Genomic DNA, 18,052 nt, shown 5'->3' with positions numbered 1-18,052 from the left:
TAATAAAAGATTTATAGGAACTTTTAGGGTTGTTTTAGGAAGATTCAGATATATTTTCATTTCTAGAGAGAGAAATACTAAAAAACTTCATTTTTCTTTCATTTTTAGTGTTTTGATTGGTATTTCTCAAGGAAGAACATCATTTCCTTTATTGCTCTTCAAGATTGAAGATTTCCATTTCTATTCTCTCATGATTAGTTTTAAATCTTATTCTTCTCCTAATTTTTATTTCTTTATTGTAATGTCTCGGAACTAATTTTCTTGCTATTTGGGTTTTGATGAACTCTAATTTGTTTTGTATGGATTGATTCAAAGTTAAACAATTAATATATTCTATAAGTTGTATTGTTCCTTTGGTTGCTTAATTATCAGTTTCAATGGATAAGTCGATGTATTGATTGGAATTTAGAGATAGCTTTTTATGAATTGATCACATCTTAGGGATTGAGAATTAATTGGGATACTAGAGATAGATCTACAAGATCCTTTGATTTAATAGTTTCTTAATCTTAATATATGACCTAAGTGAGTGGGTTTGAAAAGAGATTCATTTCCCTCCTCTTAGGAATTAGGGTTTAATCATTAGAGAAATGTTTAAACCTAGTTTTGTGGAATGCCAACTCAACTCTTGATTTGAATTAATTGCTGTTTGTTTCATGAAATACTTAACTTATTAGAGGAATTCACTGCCTAAATAGGCTTTATCCTAGATAATTTTACCAATTGTTTTAATCTTTATTTTCTAGATTGTTTTACTTTTAAATATAATTATACTCAAACAACATTTTAATTGCTAAACATTAGTGTATAGTCGAAAGTAGTACTCACAATTAGGTCACCAGTAGAACGATACTCTTATTCATAATTATATTATTTAATACGAATGGTGCACTTTACCATGTGCGAATAGCGCGCATCATTATTCATGATTATCAACTACTTCAAAATTCTTACCTTCACTAACCTAGCATACTTGAGACATCCTTTATCTATTAGCATCAATACCATCATCCTTCATATTTTCTTCACTCGAAGATGATAAAAAAAATGGTGATGATTCCTATGAAGTTATTTTGGATGCTATTGCTATCTCTACCATGGAGCAAGCAAGGAAGAAGAAAACGACAAGGCTAAATATTAGAGAAGGGAAAGAAGAGGAATAAGAGGTTGAGGACCCTTAGTGAGAAAGATGATATTTATGACCTTGAGACATAAAATGATTATCTTTATGACCAAGCAAGCCAAAAGAATTGAAAAATTCTATAGGCTTCTCAAGCATGTTATAAAGACCTCATTGAGATCCAAAAGCATCATGGGATTCCCCCTTGCCATCTATATTCTTGGCAATTTTCGGATGATAAAAGTAGCGAGGAAGATGAAGAGAAGTCAAGTGGATCTCAAGACATTTAGAGTCCCTCCTCTCTTCATTCACTTTATTCATATACATTTTTTTTTTATGATTTTCAACTTTGTGTGTTCTTTTCTTTTTGTTTGCTTTCTATATCCTCCCCACTTATTGTGTAATTCTACATTTATTTTAATAAACCTTCATGTGCTTGATTGTTCTATTTATCTATCCTTATTTATTTAATTCTTTTTGATATTGACAAAGAGGGAGAAAATTATTGAGGAGATATTTGGAAGACTAACCATACTTAATATGTCCCATATGCACACATTCACACTTTAAAAGTACTAAGGGGGAGCAACAACAAAAGAGAACCATACCTTTGAAATTCTCTTTTACAATCTTCTATTTTTAATAACTCAATTTGTTTATCAAAATTAAAAGGGGAGATTGTTAACCTATATGCTTTGTCGCAAGGTTAAAGTCTCTAATTTTGATCTTAACACACAAAATGATGTCTTAATTTAATATTTCTATAATTGTGTTGTAGCATTAATCAAAATCAAGAACTTAAGATTGCTTCAAAATCGCGACCGCACTCCTATGGCGCAATCACGAAATTGATAAGTTTGAAGGCTGAAGGAATTGAAGTCTAAAGACTGAAATTGCAACCACACCACAAGAGGCGCAACTACGAAAATTAATATTTTCAAGGCAGAAAGAAAATAGCTACAAGGGTCAGAAATCGTGACTGCACCCAAAGAAGGTACCACTGCTAATTTCATGAAGTGTTATATAATTGTTACAACCCGCCAACGGTTATATTTTAAAGCCGTCAATACCTCAATGCTACATCAGTTAGCCATTAGAGTATTTTCAAGAAATGCGACTGCGACACAAGAAGTGCGACCGCGATTTGCACTCTGATATTTCATTTATTGCACTGTCTAAAAGCAAAATCTGGTGAAATTTTTGGAATACATGAGCAACGACTCTTTAAGATTTCTAGGATATAAAAACCATCTCATATAGTCTTTAATGGTTGATTAGCAACCTCTAAAAGCTTTCATTATTGTGCATTCAATTTTTTTCTTCTTATAAAAACTGTCGTTTTACGTCTCAAATTTAATTTTTCTTGCCAATTGGGTCTAAATTGATTCTAGAAAATAATTTTTGGTTCAATTATTCTCAATCCTAACTTGGATTCACCTGTCCTCAATCTTTTGAGACTCAAGAAAGGTAATAACTTTCATCATATAGGATTTTTCATAATTTTCTCGATATCTAAATCCGAAAAATAGGAGCTGACAGCATCATCTTATCATTAGATTCAAAGTTATGAGTTATCTCATCACTAATGGATTCCTAAATAGGCATGAAGCAAAGGTTTGCAACTTCACCATTCAAGTCACGATCATCAGAGTTACTTGAATCATCTTAATTAGTTTTGGATGCTTTCTTCTTATCCTTCTTAGGGAACTTCTTAAGCTTGGGGCACTTCGATTTAATGTGTTCTAGTGATCGCTTAAAACTTCATTTGTAAGTGCATAGCGCAATTGTAATATAGAATTATCGATCAAAGTTGATTCTATGAGGATAAGATTTAATATATAAGTATAAGAAGTGTGTAAAATGGAATGTAGAGTACATAGTGAAAATTATAAAGATTAAGAAAACAATTATAGTAGATAGATTAACAAATTTAAAATACTAGAGAGATTTCATCTAATGAATTTAGTCATGGATTATCAAGTCTAGAGTTTATTCTTGAATTCAATCACTCCCAAGATATATTAATTCTCTTCCAAGCTGTTAATCTGTATTTAACGAAACAATTATCAATTCTCAAGGACAATTACCTAATTAAACCTATTAAACAACAATTCTTACCTCATAACAAACAGATATATTTCTTTAACTAATTTGTCATGTCTATTCCCCTAGATCTAGATATATAATTCTCCTTATAATTCATCTTACAAATTTCATAATAAAAATACTAACAAGATCAACTAAAATATTCACAATAATTTGAAGAAGAATAAATTAAGAATTAATAAACTCTATATTGAATATGTAATTGAAATCAATCGACTACATCTTGACTATATCCTTCTCTCTAGAAGGAGAGTCTAGTTACTCATAGTTATAAAACAATTAACACAACTAAAAATTATCCAAAGATAGTTAAGGTAAATACTACTCTAAATCTTAAAAGTTGGAAAGCTTCATTGGATCACGTAGCTAACAAGAGAATCTCCTTTAAAACAGTGTGGTTCTTTATCTAAAAACTGTCTAACCCCCCAAATATCATAAATAAAGAATATATATATAGTATAGGGTTAGGTTAAACCTAAAAACCCCCTAAAACTCTTAATTAAAATGCTCAAAATATGTGCAAAATAACCTTTCTCGATCGAATCGGTTCATGAATCGAATCTTGCATCTCCATGGTAGTGAACCAGTCATAGGACGGGTTCACAACAACCTCGTTTCTCCTTTCTTCGCCTCCAATTGGTTCTCCAACTAGTCCTAGTTGTATCTTGCTAGAGAATCAATTGTAAAGCCAGGTCATGCTAGTTCCTCTCTTTTTTGGACTAGTGCTCCAACCGGCTCTTGGTTAATTTCTTCAAATGAACTAGTTCAAGGACCATTTTGCAACAACATATCAAAATCTTATAGTTCTATATCTGGTTCTCTGATCGATCCTTGCTTCCTTGACTCCTCTAAATCGACTCTAAAGCTAGTTCAACTTAGAACTCCAAATTTCAAGACTTGACTCCTTCACATCAACGTTATCCTAAATCGAACAGAGAGTTGATTTATGCTTCGAAGAACTCCATAATTGCTTGGTTTTGCTAATATACCTTAAAAACAAGTAATTATCAACTCAGTAATAAATCAAATAAAAATACTATAAAATCATAGGTATATTGATTAAGAACACACAATAACAATAATAAAATATCTTTATAATTTAGGGTTATCAAATTCCCATACTTGAATTGTTACTTGTGCTTAAGTAATGACAATCTAAGACTATCAAACAACAACTTACTTGGATAATTAAGATAATAAAAAATTATGAAAACGATCTCATAATTGTCAACCAAAATAAGTTAATACAATCAACTCATTTCATATGGAACATGCAATTAAAGCTTGAATGTGTGTGTGACCTTGACATAAAATCAATACAAATAATGAATTAAATCACTAATGAAATTATTTTATCATATTACAATGGTTTCTAAAGCATTCATCTCAATTATATCTTTTCATTTGATCTTTTTTCATTACTAAGAGATTACTTTCTATCATCCAAATAATTTTTTTGAGTACTTGGATAATAACTATCGCTTTTACTTAAGATGTTTATAGTCTTTTTTTACGTAAATACTAACACTTATAATGAAAGTACAAAGTTACTCAACATATAACAACCTTAGGTAGGTTTGTTTACTCATATTGATTAATTACTTTTTGACACAAAGATCAACACTTATGATGAAGACTCTTGTTTACTTAGTAACTAGACAACAATAGAGTAGAATTTTCCAGCATAGTCGAATTATTTTCGATTTCACAACATAAAAGAAGAGATAGTCCAAAAATTCCAAAATAGTATAAAAGAATAATTTATAAGCAATAAATTCATCACACGTACATTATGAGATTCATAGATTACAGTTTAGAAATTTATAATTTGAAAAACATATTCATATTTTAACTAATGAATTTACAGTTTAGAACTGATAAATCTACAATTTATATTTGATGAACTTATAAATATTACTTAATGATTTTGTTGTTTATAACTATATTTAACAGTAAATCTTCAATGAACCTATACTGTACTACCAATGAACCTATAATTTATGTTATAAACCTACAATCTACTACCAATTGAATTATTTTCGATTTCACAACTTAAAGAAAGAGATAGTCCAAAAATCTCAAAATAATATAAAAGAATAATTTATAAACGATAAGTTCATCACACGCACACTATGAGATTCATAGATTATAGTTTAAAAATTCATAATTTGAAAAACAGATTCATATTTTAATTGATGAATTTACAGTTTAGAACTTATGAATTTACACCTTATATTTGATGAACCTATAGATAATACTTAATGATATTGTTGTTTATAACTATATTTAACAGTAAATCTTAAATGAACCTACACTTTAGTACCAATGAATCTAGAATTTATGTTTATGAACCTATAATTTATATCTAATGAACAATGCCTGATAGTGAAAACTCAATGTCTTATAAAAAATAAATATGATATTTTATAAAAAAATAAGAACTATCGTTGAAGTCATTAACAAAACTACCAAAAAAATGTTAGATTTTGTAAAAGAAAATTACATTAAGATTTTAAATCATAAAACTACAAGTTCGTAAATTACCAGTAGGTTCATAAATTATAAACTATAAGTTCATTACAAGTATACTTGAAGTTCATGTATAATATCCTAGAAGTTCATAAAAATATACAAATTCATATGTAATTTATAAATGATAAGTTCATCATACGTACACATAAGATTTATAGACTATAGTTTAGAAATTTATAATTTGAAAAACAGATTCATACTTTAATTGATGAATTTAAAGTTGAGAACTGATGAATCTACCATCTTATATTTGATGAACCTATAAGTAATATTTAATTATTTAATTATTTATAACTATATTTAACAGTAAATCTTCAACGAACATGCATTATACTACCAATTAACCTACAATTTATGTTTCATGGACCTAATGAATAAACGTGACAGTAAAGATCTAATCTCATATAAAAAATAAATATGATATTTTATAAAAAAAATAGAACTATCTTTGAAGTCATTAAAAAGACCACTACCAATGTTAGAATTTGTAAATAAAGATTACATTGAGATTTTACACAAATAAAATTTTAATTATGTATTATTTCTATTAATATTTGTTATACTAATAAAAATATTATTATAAGAATCGACTATTGATAAAATTACTAATTTTAAATAATAAAATAAAATTTAAAATTTAATGCTTAATAAAATGATTAATTTATCAAATATTAAATATAACATTATATTGTAAAATTTATAATTAACTAGTTTGGGACATGATTATTTTGTTCTGCAAAAGACTAAGAGAGCAAATAAAAAAAAAAACACATTTAGTACATACGTTGGTTTAAAAAAAAAAGTATTATAAATTTAACTATTAGCGACACATGTTAAATGACTCAAGTTTACATTATTGCGTGTACTTGGGTTATGATATAATTTACCTCAATGTATTTTATAGTACCAAAATATCTCCTTCAATTTTATTATTTTTATTTTACTTTTTCTCTCATGTTTTTTCTCAAATAAAATAAATTCTTTAAAGAATTTCAACCAAACAGAATAAACTATTTGGAAAAATTGACAAGAAAAGAATAAATGATTTTTCTAGAATATATTACAGATTTGTATAACTCTCATCCTCTCTTTTTTCTTGTGACAGAAATTCTGTTTAAATAGATCAATAAGAGTGCATTCTTTTAGCACTATATCTTATGTGGACAAAATTTATTCTAAACATATAATAAATAAAATGTGTACTTTTCTTTAACACTTAATTACAGAATAAAACTCTAACACATTTTAACATATAACATAAAAAGAAAATTAAATCAGCCCATGATTGAATTAATTTTAATGTTCTCTCCTTTCATATATAAACTTTTGGAATAAAGTCATTGATATTGCAGTTTGGTATAATTTAATATTTTTTTAAATTTATAAATATTTGGAATAAAGTACAATTTGACTACTAATTTTGTCACACAGACCCAATTTAGTTATTTTTTAAAACTAGATTTTCTAGCCTAAATTTTTATAAATTTGGTTCAAATTAATCATATTTTGAAAAAAAAAGACTATCTTGAAAATAAAAAATAATTAAAAAATTATAATACAATTTAAAAACTATTTTATAATTTAATACAATTAATGTAATTAAGCAACAAGTAGCTATTGCCACCATTATTCTAGTTGAAACCGCTCTCACCTTTACCGCCTCGACACCACTACCACTATAACTATCTCTTTTACTATCATTATTAAGAAAAGAAACAGTAAGAACACACTAGCAATATTTATTTTTTTCTTGTGTTTTAATATATATTTTTTAATTTGAATAATTTAGTATAAAAAATTAATATTTCTTATTTCTTATTATATCCACTCTCTTATAATTTAGTATAAGAACACTCACTCTCTCTCTTTTTTTTAAAAAAGGGGTTAATTTCAGCTAAATATGCAAAGGTTTGGGCTAAAATATTCAAATATTTAGAAAATAGCTAAATTGAACTTGAACAATAAAGTTAGTAGCTAAATTGGATTTTATTCCTAGATACTTTAACTCAAACTTTTGCATATTTAGTTCAAATTGAACCTATTTAAAAAAAATATTAATATTTAAATAGAACGCAACAAAATTCAAAATTGCTATTTCTCATTTTTCTTACTAATTTCTTTCTAAAAATGATGGTGAAGAAAACAACTACAGTGATGATGCTGAGGGCGATGACAACGGTGGGGATGAGAGCGGTTTCAGCGAGAATAATGGTGGTAATAGTTACTTATTGCTTAATTATATTAATTGTACTAAAATTATAAAATAATTTTTAAATATTATTATTAATTCTTCTAATTACTTTTTATTTTCAGAGAAAGTGACTCTCATTTTCTCATTTTTTTTTTCAAAATAGAGTTAATTTTAGCCCAAATTTTAAATTTGGGTTAAAAAATCTATATATATGACAAATGGCTAATTGAATCCAAATAATAAGACCGCTAACCAAATTATAATTTATTCTTAAACTTTTTTTATAATATATATGCTTTCCTATAATCCGATTATTATAGATCGCTAAATATATCAGATTACATCATGCACTACATAGCAAAAAAGTTAATATATCAAAAAAATGAATTCTAAGAGAAATATTTACCATTTTAGAAGTAAATGTTATATATACCACTTTTAGTGTCAGTTAAAGAATCGGGCATAATCTTATAATTTAATGCATCAATTGAGAAATTTGACATAATCTTACTAATGTGACATCTAAGTTCGTTGAGATACTTCACGTAAACGTCAACAATCATACCTTCTTCTTAATTGTAAATAAAATTATGAATTTCTTTTTACAATTTTATCACGATTTCTTAATTTTGGCAAATTGATATACAAAATTAAATATTTAATTATTTAAGATATTGTTCAATTATAATAAATAAATAAATAATTTAATTACAATTATAAAATAATAGAAATCAAAATATTTAGTAATTAATATAAAATTTATTTTTAATAAGAGAGTTATGTATTTAATTAGAATAAAATAAGAGCTTTTGCTCTTGGAGTTATAAGTCCCAATTTTAAGACATTCCTTCGCCCAATACAGGATTTATCTTTCATAGAGTAACTAGATAAAATGTGAGACCCATAGTAACTCACTCGAAATATTCTCCTACTCTACTAACACTAATAACTAACATATTTAAATCATATTTTTAGACAAAACTAGAATAAAATCATAAAAAGTATTTATTCATAATTTTTTTAAAAAAATTTAAATAATGTTAAGTAATTAAGCATCGATCATGCAATATAAATATTGATTAATTGTTAAATCAATTAATATTAATATTAAAATCATATTTATAATTTCTTATACAATTTTAGTAATTCAAAAATAAAAAAATTATCACTATTTCACGCCTGTTATATTATTATTATTTATCATTTACGTGAACCAATTTGTCAAAATTAAAATTTGTGGTAAAATTGCAAAACAAATCAAAATTCATGATGTTATTTGCAATTAAGCAAATGTAGGATTCTTGAAGTGATATCTATGTGAAGTAGTTCAGTCAACTCCAGCAGCCCATCAACAAGATTATATCAAAATTTTTAACAGTGTTTTAAATTGCAAAGATTATAAAACATTTATATATATATATATATTATCAAAATTAAAAAATCATGTTAAATTGGTAAAATAACTCTAAAGGTGATAATCATTTTTACAATTAATATTTTTCTAAAATAATATTAAATAAAAAGATCGTGTATATATATATATATATCCGTGTGTGTGTGTGAATTCAATAATACCTATTATTGGTTAATATTCGAGGGATATATTTCAGTAAGAAAAAGACTTAGAACGGTGAAGTAATTTATAAGCTAAGATTAACATAGCTTTAACTTGGAAGATGAATTCATAACTTCTAAGCTAATATTGACACAATTCATAAGCTAAAATTTATAAGATTATTTTAATTTGGACCTTACAAATATCAACATGTAACCTAATGATAAAGGTATAATCTTTCAAAATGAGCGTTACTGTTTTTCTACTTCCGATTAAAATCTTATTCTTCTTCTTTTTTTTTTATAAATTTATAGTGATTTGATGTGTCTAATTTAGTACTTGCAAGTGCACGAATTGTTCCTATAGTAAGGGTAATTCACCACGAGGTCAATATCTCAAGGAACTATGAGATACTTATTATAAAGACTAATTATCAATAAAAAAACAATAAAAGTAAATCTAAACACTCCAAATTAGTATGTTGAGAGGATAATATTCATAAAATAAAGTAACTAAACAGTAAATAAATATGCAAATGCTTATGATTTAAAACTATATGCTAAAGATAATATTTAGTCTAGCTATTTACTTAGTAATCTCCTTATTTTACTTTAAGCCTAGATCTAATGAATGAGATATTGATGTGCCTTTTCCCTAAGTCACTCAAGCTAATGATGCAACCTAGATTTCTTATACCAATATAGATTAAAGTAAAGATGATGTTTCTAATACTTTTAACCTAAAAATTTTCATAATAAATATTACTACTAAATTGATATGATGGTCAACCAATGATAATAGATGAAATTAATATATATATGAAGGTAAATAAATCATTCATTAAATAAAAAAAATAATAAGATTCGTATAAAAATAAAAAGGCTAAACTAAACACTTATGAAAACTAGCATAACATATTTAACCTAATGATCATGGTATTAGATAGAAAGACATAAAACAATAAAGTAAAACTCCCTCTAGATCTAGAATTTCTTCAAGCAGGAAGATGATTGGTCCTCACTCTCTACTTCTTGAAAAGCTCCTTAGATTTTAAAAAGAGTAATAAAAATAAAACTAAAGTGTTTATGGAAGAACTGTAGAGAATTATGGAGAAAAAAATGGTGAGTGGGTGTAGAGAGCAGATATGAGAAAACTCTCATCCTCCTAGAATTAGGTTTTGTAGAGATATATATAGAGAAGAGTCATCCTCTAATTAAGTCTCTCTAGAGATGTATACTTAATATAAGTCTATCTAATAGATAAGATTTTAAGTATTTTTATTTTCACCAAATACTATCCCATATATAACTCTTAATATAAATCATAATACTTATACAAAATAACTAAAGTGTCCCTTGAATCTTGTAATTAGCAATCTATGCGTCTTAAACTTGGGTCTTGACACGAACATATCCAATTAAGCTTCTTTTTGAGTTTAGCTCTATATTTTTCTTTTTTGGCTAATACTACCTGAAGATAGACAATTAAGTTTAAGTGAGGTAAAAGCATAGATTTTCGCTATATTATATATAAAAATATATCATTAAAGCTCTAAAATACCTTAAATATCTATATATAATTTGGACAAATCATGATTACTCTATCAGTTATTGAGTTATATAAATTTGTAAAAATACCATACTCAAAATGACTCCATTATAATGTGTTTGTAAAGTTTAAAATGCAAGAATTTAATTGAATAAAATTTTATTTCATTGCTTTTCGAATTTGAAAAGTTATAATCACTAAAATTTAACATTTTTCCTTCTAAAAAAATAAACAAAAATCAGCTTAAAAATAAAACCATTCTAGAAAAATTAAATCATGCCAAAAGTAATTAGTTTTACAAAGTCAAGTTCCTGTAAAATGATTTAATTTCAATCAATTCACCTCTCCCGCTTGCAACCATAGTGATTTATGAATGTCATGTGGTTGTCGTTTTACTATTAGTCATGTCGTTTACTCATTAATGTAAGATATTAATTGTTTATTATGAGAGACACATATAGAGTAGTGCTATTTAATTCCTTTCTTTTAGCTGTTAGATTATGTGAGTTGACAGTGAAAACAGAGACTGCAACAGTATATTGCAGCTCGATGTCAGTGTAAAGAGTGTGAAGTTATCATCGAGTAATCATTTCTTCTTTTGGATTCTTTTTCTTTCTTATTTTCTCTTTTCTTATTTTATTTTTCAGCAACCATTTGCTATTAGAGCAATTCTGATCCAAGCTTCTTCTCTAATTCTTCTTTTTCCCATCAAATCTAAAATGATATTCACCGTGTCTATTGCTAATAATACTCATTCCTAGGAGATGAAGAAATTAGGGAGAGTATTAGGAACATGGTGAAGGAAATGCTGCTAGAACATAATAAACAATAAGAACAAATTCTTATAGAAATGACAAAGAAGCAATAAAGCTCAATGTTGAATGAGCTAAGGAATCTTATGACCTATATATTACTAGGAACACAAAACCAACCTTCTTCTTCCTCACTTGAGGGATCCACCCACCATAGCTCACCAGTTGACCCCCCTAATGTATTTGTGGATTTAAGCCAAAATAATACACGAGCTCAAAAAAGTAGCTATCAACTAGCTAGTCAATTTACTAAGATTGAATTCCTTTGGAACAGATTCAAAAGGGTGATTATTCAGATGTGATGGTTTCTTCTAGATTGATTACACCCCTGTCAATGCTAAAATGAAGCTTGCTACCATTCACATAGAGGGCAAAGCTTTTCAATGGCACTAATCACTCCTTAAAACATAAACAAGCCGAAAGAACCACCTTGGGAATAATATGTGGAGGCACTCAAGGGAAGCTTTGGAGAAACGGTCTATGAAGAACCTATGGCAAACTTGAAGGGATTAGCACAAACAGGGTCATTGTAGGAATAATGAAGGAATTAAATGTCCTCTCACTCAAGATAACATAGTCAAAAGAATATGCATTGAGTTGTTTTCTTAGTGGCCTAAGAGATGAAGTACGTGTACCATTGAGAATGTTTGGACCTAAAACACGAAAACAAGCCTACCCCCTGGCTGGTATGCAGGAATCTTACCTCACTGCGACAAGAACCGACAAATTCGTCAGAAGAATATGTCTTGAGTTATTTTCTCAATGGCCTTAGAGATAAAATATGTATACAATTGAGAATTTTTGAACCCAAAACACTAAAACAGACCTATGCCTTAGCTCGTGTGCAAGAATCTTACCTCATTGCAATAAGGACCAATAACTCTTACTATAACAACTCACCAAACACTACACCTTCAGCCCCACCAACCACTTAAAATAGACCTATAGCTTCACTACCTCCATTGTTACTAACCTCTACTTTTCCTGCTAAGCCTAGCAACTCCTTCCTTACTAATTCCTCCACCAGGCTTTAACCATTCAGTCATACTAAAGCATTCCAATCTAGAACTAGAAGATTCACATATGCATAAAAGGATGTGAATAGAGCCAAGAATTTATGCTTTTGGAATGCTAAAAAGTCTACACCAAGGCATCAATGTAACTAGAATAACCTAACAATTTATCGATGAATTAGTCAGTAATGGAGGAAAACTCGTCGGTAAACTTGATTAGTTATAGTTTGGAAATAGAAAAAATATGTTAATAAACCTATTGTTGAGAAAATATAATCAATGGAACACCTGATCGTCAGTAATTTATCGACAACAATTAGTTAAAGTGGCTGTCGCTAAATTGTCTTCCTTTTGTAATTAGAGACAATAATCGCTGGAAAAACGTAGATACATTGTTATAAATTAGCGACGGTTCTGTTTGATGGTAAACCATTGATAACTAATTTATTCGTTTTATATAAAAAAGAAAAAACTGTCTAGAATCAGTCAGCAATCTATCGGTAACTTGGTATTTGTAACAATAATTTTTTTCAGTAATCTATCAGTAAGTAGTTAGATTTATAATATAATAATTTTGATTGAATTTTTTGTATAGTTGAATAATTTTATTAAATGATAATTATCAATTAATGCTAAATGCTTGAAAAAACTAATTGTATATTAGAAAAAAATTTAAAAAAGTAAACAAGTGTGGAAACATATACATTACAACAATATAATAAATGATAAGTGTCAAAAGTTGTAATACAGTCAAAATGTTAAAAATAAACTAATGAGTTGGTGACTCATCATCACCAAGAGACTAGGGAGGATGCTGAGGCTGAGCTAAGTGCATCTTTTGGATCTGGCAGGCAAGGTCCTGTAAATGTTGTTGTAAGTCTCAAATCTGCACATTCTGCTCCTGAATCTGCACATTTTGCTCCTACAACTGCACATTCTGCTCGGATACTCTCATTGCAAGTCTTAAAGCTCGGTGAAATTTGTACTACCATCAAGAGGATATGTCATTAAAGAAGAGGCAGAAATGCGGCCATAAAGCTTACTAGCCTGCAAGTCGAGATTGTAGACCGACTCTTCTTCTCCCTGCCGACAACTGAAAGAATAAAGAGTTGTCATCCACAGTCTCAGAACTCTATATAAGCTGCTTTCCCCTCATCTTATACGTATCCTGAAAATATTTTAAACATTTCAAGACATGTCAATAAATTACAAAATTGAATTAAAGACATTTTACTATAAGTACGTAACCGTACATGAACAACTTTAGACTTTAAGTCTACAAAAGTCTAGCTGTTACCCTTTTTGATATGGGTCTGTAAAAATAACTCTAGAGCAGTAGATGGGCATATTAGAGATTGTGCTTGATTAATAGAAAGTAAATATAATTCATAAAAATATATACTATACTAGAAAAATTCAAATAATAATACTTATAGTCATCTCTGATACTCGTGATGGGTTGTGCCTCCTATATAGCTAGATGGTCCAGAGCCATCAGAAGCATGTGACAGACGATTATGGAATATTGCTTCGATATCAGCTTGGCTTCAAGCATGTTCCATTACTGTTGCCATCTCTCCTAGACTTTTGGTTCCATTAACTCCAGCTTCTTGCCCACTTTCTTTATCTCACATATCATATCACGATATCGAGTTGAAACTTTCTTCTTCCACGCCTCTCGAACAAAGGCATCTACTGCTTCCTCCCACAAGCACTATTTATGTTATAATATAATGAATTATAATTTAGAAATGTTATATATATTCTACACTTTTTTAAACAACATTTATTAAAAATACCTTAAATTCATCAAAGTAGAAATCCTCAGTTTCCTTAGAAATGACTTCCACATGATCCTTTTCATGTCTATCTTCTCTTTAAAATTTTTTTGAGTCTTACCGAGCAAGGCCAAGACGGCTCCAACCTATAACAGAAGATATAAAGTATAACACATGTTAGTGCATACGAATCAATAAAGTAATATTTACAAAACTTATACATAATAAAATAAATTATATATTGCTAACATATTATTGTGCAAGTGAACTTGTAAGCTACTATGAGTCGACCTAGAATCAGTATGGGCTACGAACCCAACTGTAGATGGTGTTTAAGACACAGTAGGCATTAATGGAGGTAGAGCTGATACATCCACCGATATAGGTGATGATGGAGAGTGCATACTAGGAGGGCAAGGTGGATATGATGATGAAGATTGTGAAGTCAAGCATGTGTAACAGGTAGATATGGAGGTATAGGAGGTGGTGGTGCAGTATGTGCGATAGGAGGTAGAGGATGTATGGTGGTAGGTGGAGATGGTATAAATGTAGTAGATTGATGTCCACTAGCGCCTCTTCCTACCTGCCATGTGTAAAACTTACATACACTTACAACATTTTAATTAGAAAACTAAATATAAACGATCAAAAAATATATATCATATAAATAAATTATATCAAAAGAAATTGTTTAAAATTACAGTCTTACAAACATACTTAATAGATAATTTAGAATAAATATAAGAAATACATAATCAAACTAATCACTATCATTAGCACATACATCCTCGTCTTCATCTTTATCTTCCGAATTTGATTCAAGTATTTGTTCATCTAAATTTTCATGTTCATCATTAACTAAATTAACAAATGCTCCTTTAACGTCATTCATTAATGATTGTAGATGTGTCATTGATACGCAGATTTATTGGCTCATCTTCTTGAAAAGTTGTATTACCGATTATTGGTGGCTTAATTTCAGTAGGAAAATCAACAATCGTCCTCGTCTTGATTTTGCACCCAACATTTGACTTATCCCTTTTTAAGCTGGGATAAGGGACATAATAGACTTGTGCAGCTTGCATAGTGAGAATAAATGGTTTATACTTATTGAGTCTGCGCCTTTGGCTAACATCTATTAAAGGATATAATCTATGCACCTTCATCCCGACATTATTAATAGGATCAAACTATTCACATTTGAATAGTACAATTTGCTTAATTAGGAGCCTTATATATTTAAAATGTAGAATCTCTATTGATAGTCCATATATTCATTCTCAGTTTTCATTGTGATTTGAACCTTTTATACAAACTCTATGGTTGGAAGTTGATGTAATCGAACCATGAGCCTCCGTATGGAATTTATAATTATTAACAAAATATACTAGATAAGATTCAACCATATGTAAAGCAATAGGAATGAACTTCTGCATAAAAATATGGTAATCGTGGCTTTTCATCCCAAACATCTTCAATTTTTCATGTACATACATCATCCCATGTTAGAAACATAACCATCAAGGAATTTTAAATTTTTTACCCACTCAAACAAAAATTGATTGGATGATTTTTCTAATGTGTAGCACGACTTTCGGATATTTTCCTATTGCTTAATTTTTTTCCAACTTAGACTTTTTGTATAATTTCTTCATGTCTTCTCTTGCCTTCTCTTTATCTTTAGTTTTCTCCTTAATGTTCACAACTGTGTTAAAAATATTCTCAAAGACATTCTTCTAAATATGCATCATATATAAGTTATGTTTAATGATATTCGATCTCTAGCATGGCAAATCCCAAAAGATACTCCTTTTCATCAAACCACAGTCCTTATAAATATGCTCATTTATCTCTTAAAATACTCATTTTTTGAAGCATAAAGACGTTGAAACCTCAGAGTTAAGGGAAAAGTAATACATAACCTTAAAAATAAAATTTTTCACTGATTCCCTATTCTTTCTGAAATGAGGCTGGTTACAACTTTGCAACTAGTCAATTCACTGTCACCTTCCCAGTATATCATACCTCCATTCTTGTAACAATCAATTTTTTCTACTGGACGACCTAGTAAGACCTGTTTGTAAAAATAGACTTAGTATGAAGTCATCAAAACATCTTTCCAAAAAGGTGCTCCGACAAATGTGGTTCAATAAGATTATAAGGAAACCTGACAAGCTTGCTTAGGATGATGTGTTTGTATGGATAAATGTGGCTCAATAAGCTTTTGAGACTCTGAAAGCTATATTAACTTCAGCACTAGTGCTAGCAATGCCCTCTCCAAACAAGGAATTTATCATTGAAATTGATGCTTGCAATGTTGGTATAACGGTAATATTGATGCAGGAAGGTCATTCCATGCATACATAAGTAAAGCATTAGCCGTGAGGCACTAATCCTTTTTCTATGTATGAAAAGTAACTTTTGGCAATAGTATATGTAGCAAAAAAATGGGATGATTATGCCATACACGTGCATTTTCTCATTAAGATTGACCACAAAAGTTTGAAATTCTTACTGGAGTAGAGAATCACCATTACTCATCAACAAAAATATATAACTAAGTAGTTTGGCTATAATTTTGAGATTTCATACAAGAAGGGGAATGGAAAATGTAACTATAGATGCCCTGTCAAGAATGTCTGCTTCAAAATTTGTTGCCTTGACCATCTATACTCTAGTTAGTAGTTTACTTCCTAAGCTAGAAAGTAGTTGGAGCAAAGACTAATATTCAGAGCATAATTCAGGCATTAAAGAATGGAAAAACTGAATAACAGTCGTTTTACTTGCACTGGTGACTTGCTTAGAAGGAAAGGTAGATTAGTAGTGGGGCATGATCCTCAATCAAAGTATAAATTGCTCAATTTGATGCATGACTCAACTCTGAGAGGCCATTCTAGGGAACAAGCTACATTTAAAAGGTTGGCATAGAAAGGGATGTCAGGAACTACATGAGGGGTTGAAGTTTTTGCCAAATATGTACACCATAAAACATCAACACTCTTGGATGACTGCAAGAGTATTTGGATGAACATCAACATGGATTTCATTAAAGGTTTCTCCAAATTAGGAGGGTGAGAGGTGATCATGGTGGTGGTAGAAAGCTTAGTAAGTATGTCCACTTCTTAGCCCTAAGTCCTCCTTATACTGCATCTACTATTACTCAGTTCTTCTTGGATAACATCTTTAAATTACATGGGTTACCTTCCATAATTATAAGTGATAGAGATTCGACTTTCATTATTTCATTTTAGAATGAACTGCTTAGGCTGTAAGGAGTAAAGTTGCCTAAGTCCACTGCCCACCATCCTAAGATAAATGGGCTAACTGAGGCGGTTAACAGATGCCTTAAGACTTACTTAAGGTGTATGACAAAAGAGAATCCTAAGCAATGATCGAA

The sequence above is a fragment of the Ricinus communis genome, chromosome 5 (genome assembly GCF_019578655.1).
Source record: "Ricinus communis isolate WT05 ecotype wild-type chromosome 5, ASM1957865v1, whole genome shotgun sequence".
Taxonomy (NCBI): Eukaryota; Viridiplantae; Streptophyta; class Magnoliopsida; order Malpighiales; family Euphorbiaceae; genus Ricinus; species Ricinus communis.
This window is presented reverse-complemented; position numbering follows the sequence as displayed.